Source organism: Chlorocebus sabaeus, chromosome 25 (assembly GCF_047675955.1).
Source record: "Chlorocebus sabaeus isolate Y175 chromosome 25, mChlSab1.0.hap1, whole genome shotgun sequence".
In the NCBI taxonomy this organism is placed as follows: domain Eukaryota; kingdom Metazoa; phylum Chordata; class Mammalia; order Primates; family Cercopithecidae; genus Chlorocebus; species Chlorocebus sabaeus.
In genome coordinates, this window is record NC_132928.1 from 23,930,771 (window position 1) to 23,936,770 (window position 6,000).

The window sequence follows — 6,000 nt, forward strand, 5'->3', positions numbered from 1 at the left end:
GGAACTATAGGCATGTGCCACCGTGCCTGGCTTCTGATTTTATTTATTTGGGTGTTCTCTTTTTCTTAGTCTAGCTAATGATTTGTCAATTTTGTTTATCTTTAGAAAAAACAAGTTTTCATTGTTTTCATCTTTTGGTACTATTTTTAGTCTCTATTTTGTTTAGTTCTGCCCTGATCTTTATTATTTCTTTGCTTCTACTAATTTTGGGTTCAATTTGTTTTTGCTTTTCTGGTTTCATGAGGAGAATCATGGGGTTGTTTATTTGAAAACTTTCTACTATTTAGATATAAGCATTTATTGCTATGAACATGTCTCCTAGTATTGCTTTTACTGCATCCTGTGGGTATTGGTATGTTGTGTTTCCATTTTCATGTTTCAAGACTTTTTTTATTTCCTTTTTAATTTCTTCATTGACCCAGTGATTGTTCAAGTATGTATTATTTAATTTCCATGTATTTGTATAGTTTCCAGGGGTCCTTTTGTTATTGATTTCTAGTTTCACTCCATTGTAGTTTGAGAAAATACTTGGTATGGTTTCAATTTCTTTTTTTTTTTTTTTCATGGAGCTGGGGTCTCACTCTATGTTGTCCAGGGTGGTCTTGAGCTCCTGGGCTCAGGCAATCCTCTTGCCCCCCAAAGTGCTGGGATTACAGACATGAACCACCGTAGCTAGCCTGATATATATATATATATTTTAGATGGAGTCTTTCTCTGTTGCCCAAGCTAGAGTGCAGTGGCACGATCTTGGCTCACTGCAACCTCTGCCTCCCGGGTTCAAGCAATTCTCCTGCCTCAGCCTCCTGAGTAGCTGGGATTACATACGTATACCACCACACCTGGCTAATTTTTGTATTTTTAGTACAGATGGAGTTTCACCATGTTTGCCAGGCTGGTCTTGAACTCTAGACCTCAAGTGATCTGCCCGCCTTGGCCTCCCAAAGTGCTGGAATTACAGGCGTGAACCATCATGCCCAGCCTAGCCAGTCTGATTGTTTAATATTTATTGGAATTTATTTTATGGCCTAACATATGGTCTATCTTGGAAAACATTCCCATGCATATACATTAACTTTAATCTTCACAATGGTCCTGTGAGGTAGGCATTATTATCCCTATTTTATGGATAAGAAGACTGTGAGGCTCAGGAAAGCAGAGTAACTTCCCTAAAGTCACATAGCGTAAGTAGCAAAGCTGAGTTTTGAGCCTGCGTTGCCTGACTCCAAAGTCTGGATCCTTCCCATGAGAATGTCTGCCTCTCACATTCAACTCCAATACACACATCTAAGACTATTGCATAAGCTGATAGCTGTTAACATTTTCCCCCACAGAAAATGCAGTTGAACCAAGACTTCCTAACTTGTCTATGAGCAGTTGATTCTTTGAATCTAAGTACAGGACTTGATACATGTGGAATAACAGAAAGAACCTGGACCGTGGAGTGAGACAGGGTTAGACTTGAGTTCTGGCTACACACTTGGCTGTGCCAACTCAAGGCAGCTACCTTGACATTCTAAGACTGATTTTCTTCAACTGTAAAATGTCAATGTTGGATTACACGATAACACATGTGAAGCCTCTGTTAAAACACTCAGGGTGGCACTGCTCACACTTCTTAGTTGCCTTCCCCTGATCCAGAGTGTCAATTTTGGTTTGAGTTCGTCTCGCCCACGGGTGCACTTTTGTCTCCCATTCAGTCACGTAGCAAGGGGCTAGTCCTCCAGATGTTCTTGAGTAATCATGGCACCTCACATTGGGTACTAATAGTCATCCAAATTATTATTTATTTTATTATTATTATTTTTTTTTGAGACAGAGTCTGGCTCTGTGGTCCAGACTGGAGTGCAGTGGCGTGATCTTGGCTCACTGCAAGCTCCGCCTCCTAGTCATCCAAATTATTGAGAAAAATATTGACCACAATGTACCAGTCTTCCACCCCACTTTTTCATAATTAGTCTTTCCTTTGGGACTCAGCTAAGTTGTTCATTCTTCTGGGAGTGCTCCGCCCACCCAGAGCTGCCCCGGGTGCCTGCCTTTTGTTCTCTGCATCTCCTCACCACCTTCCCTTATGAAGAGCAGCTGAGGTGTCTGTAACCCGAATCAATACTGTATCAGCTCCTTGAGGATAGAGATTGGGTCACACAATTATCCTTACATCTTAGAGCACAGCACCTGCCTGGTACATAGCTGGCATTCAGAAAATATTAGCTACATAAAAATGTGTTTAAGTATTATAACCTTGAGTTGATGAAACTCAGAGGCAAGAAATAGTATTTATTATAGAGGATTTCATGAAAAATGTACAATTTATCAATCTCCAGTTCTCAGATTTGGCTATATATTAAAATCCCCTGGAAACATAGAAAAAGTCAGAATCTCTGGTTGGTGGAGTCCTGTGTTGGTATTTTGCAAAAGTTCCCAGGGCTTCCTAATGTGCAGCTAGGGTTGGAAACCACTGCTCCAGAAAATCCACATTTTACCACTGAAGAACTGCCTGCATATCCTGTACCATTTAGGCCCCGCACTAAAGTGCGTTTATTGAATTATACTTGGGCTTTGTGTACAATTTGAGTGACCTTAGGATATAACTGTGTGACTCTTGTCACTGGAGGTATGGAGAGATGTTGTTGTCAGTGGGTCTTCTTTATGAAGATACAACGTATTGGGCATCAGCACCAAAAAAAGGCCATGATCCTCCTGAGCAACCAGTTCATGTTTATCTTATGGATTCCAGGAATCATTTAATTAACACTATTTTCCAGGTTTGTGGTAGCTACTGCAAATCTCAAGATCAAAGCCATGGTCCATCTTTATCACTCATAAAGAATTTTGTGGTGTATGTGTTACACATTGACTTGGCTCCACTTTATTTTTTGTCTTTTTCTCTTCACCCTCTGATATGGTTGGGTCTGTGTACCTACCCAAATCTCATGTCATATTATAATTCTCAATGTTGGAGGAGGGGTCTGATGGGAGGTGACTGGATCATGGGGGCAGACATCCCCCTTGCTGTTCTCTCAAGAGTGAGTTTTTATGAGATCTGGTTGTTTGAAAGTGTGCAGCACCTCCTCCTTTGCTCTCTTTTTCCTGCTGGCCATATGAAGATGTGCCTGCTTCCCCTTTGCCTTCCACCATGATTGTTTTCTGAGGCCTCCCCAGAAGCAGAAGCCTGTATAGCCCACAAAACTGAGTCAATTAAACCTCTTTTCTTTATAAGTTACCCAGTCTCAGGTATGTCTTTATATCAGTGTGAGAATGGACGAATACACTCTCCTTTCCTGAACTTTTTCTACAATAAAGCTTTTTAATTGAGATAATTCATATATCATAATATTCACCCTTTTAAAGTATACAGTGTACAGTGGTTTTTAGTGTATTTACAAGATTGTATAACCATCATTACTAATTCCAGAACATTTCCATCACCCTAAAAAGAAACTCCATACCCATTAGCAGTCACTTCTCATGCTCTCTTCCCCTCAACTTACTTTCTGTCTTTGTGGATTTGCCTGCTCTAGATATTTCGTATCAATGGAATCATACAATATGTGGCTTTCTGTGTCTGGTTTCCTGTACTTAGCATAATGTTTTCAAGGTTCGTGCATGGTGTAGCACGTATCGGTACTTTATTCCTTTTTTATGATTGAATAGTATTCTACTGTATGGACATACCACATTTTGTTTATACATTCATCAGCTGTTGGACATTTGGGTTTCTACTTTTTGGCTGTTATGAATTATGCTGCTGAGAATATTCATGCACAAGTTTTTATGTGAATATGCTTTAGTTCTCTTGGGTACATACTAGTGGGGTGGTTTGCTGTGTCAGATAGTAACTCTGTGTTTAACTTTTTGAGACCCTTTCCTCATTTAAAGAAATGTTTTTATCTTGTAGTATAGTATGTATTTCTGTAAGCCACTACAGGTTCCTCTTTTTGGAATGAGGTGGCATATAAATAAATAAATAAAAAGTCACAAAGCACTCCCAAGCCATCTGTTTAATAATCTGTGCTAGAATGTTGCCAGGATTCTATATTGAGCCGTTTGGTCTATAGTTTCCAGAAATACCTTCTGTCTCCTGGTAAAAATCGGAATGTTTTCCCATCTCCAGTGTCCTCATGTATCTAGGTTGTTTTTCAGTCTTACCTGCAAGGGATTTCATGACTCCAGTGTCTCACCTGAATCGGGCCCCCAGAACTCATCTACAGCCACAAAAGCTCTCACCCTCCACCTTTGTATCTGTCTTGTGACACACTTAAAATTTTTTATATCAAAGTAATTCATGCACATGGTTAAAAATAAACTAGAACAGAAGAGCTTACAGTCCCCTACCTCATCCCTCCCACCTCTAGTCTTGCTCCCCAGAGGCAACTGCTTCTAACTCTTTTAGCTCTTTATTCTGGGAGTAACTTCCATATCTCTAAATAATATGCTAATGCCACTGTTCCTTGGTTTTTCAAGTTTAAACATCCTCTATTAATTTATAACTATCACAAATGAGGTGGGGCACGGTGGCTCACGCCTGTAATCCTAGCACTTTGGGAGGGTGAGGCAGGTGGATTGCCTGAGCTCAGGAGTTCGAGACCAGCCAGAGCAACGTGGTGAAACCCTGTCTCTACTAAAATACAAAAAATTAGCTGGGTGTGATGGCACGTGCCTGTAATCCCAGCTACTTGGGAGGCTGAGACAGGAGAATCCCTTGGACCCCGGAGGTGGAGGTTGCAGCCTAGGTGACAAAGCCAGACCCTGTCTCACACACACAAAACAATGATGATAATAATAATAATTTATAAAAAATGAGGATTTAGTTCACATATCTAATCCAAACAACCCTCCCCCCACCCTACTGTCAGTATATATAACTGTTCTTATTTAATTCCTCTACATAAAATAAAACTAAATCTATCAATTACCTCTGTTGCTTTAAGTGACTACATCTTTATTTTTCATCCCACTAGCTGTTGATAGTAGTTTTGACTCACTGTTTATAGGATAAAGATATCATCACTCCTACCTTTCCCTTTAGGCTGCCCTTCCCAACTTCTGTCTCCTGAACATTTACTTTTTTTCTTTTTTTTTTCTTTGAGACAGAGTCTTGCTCTGTCACCCAGGCTGGAGTGCTGTGGCATGGTCTTGGCTCACTGCAACCTCCACCTCCTGGGTTCAAGTGATCCTTCTGCCTTAGTCTCCCAACTAGCTGGGATTACAAGCATGCACAATCACGCCCCGGTAATTTTTGTATTTTTAGTAGAGATAGGGTTTGGCCATGTTGGCCAGGCTGGTCTCGAACTCCTAACCTCAAGTGATCCACCAACCTCGGCCTCCCAAAGTGTTGGGATTACAGGAATGAGCCATCGTGCCCGGCACATTTACTTTAAATGGTCAGTGTTGACAACATTTATGTTCTAATTTTCTCACCATAATTAGGTCTTCTGTGCTTTGCTTATTGGTTGTTTGTAATGTTTAAATCCAATAAATAGTGTTCACATTTTGTGACAATGTAAATATTGTTTATTACAGAGCCACACAATGTCCTGTGATGAATTTTCTTTCATTTCTTCTAGTTTTTCATAAGAGTTTCAAATTGCCTTTTTTCTTTCTTCTTCTTTCCCTTCTCTTTTTTCTCTCTCTCTGTCTCTCTCTCTTTCTTAGACAGAGTCTCACCATGTCACCCAGGCTGGACTCAAGCCATCTTTCTAAGTAGCTGGGATTACAGACATGTGCCACCATGCCAGGCTTATTCTTTAATAATGCCCTTGTTATTTATTGACGTCTGCTCCCGCCTTTCCATCTAGTGAGTAGAGGTGCCTTATTTCTCAGGACTAGTTACACAGAGCCCTCTGTCCTTCCGCCACATAGATGTAGGTGTTGGCCTGGGGCAGCCCTCCCTCCTTCCCTCCTTCTCTTCCTTTCTTCCACTTGTTTCTTCTTTGTTTATGCTCTCATTTTGCTGCACCACATCTTTAATTTCTCAAGGAGTGTGTGGTATGTAGGTTTACT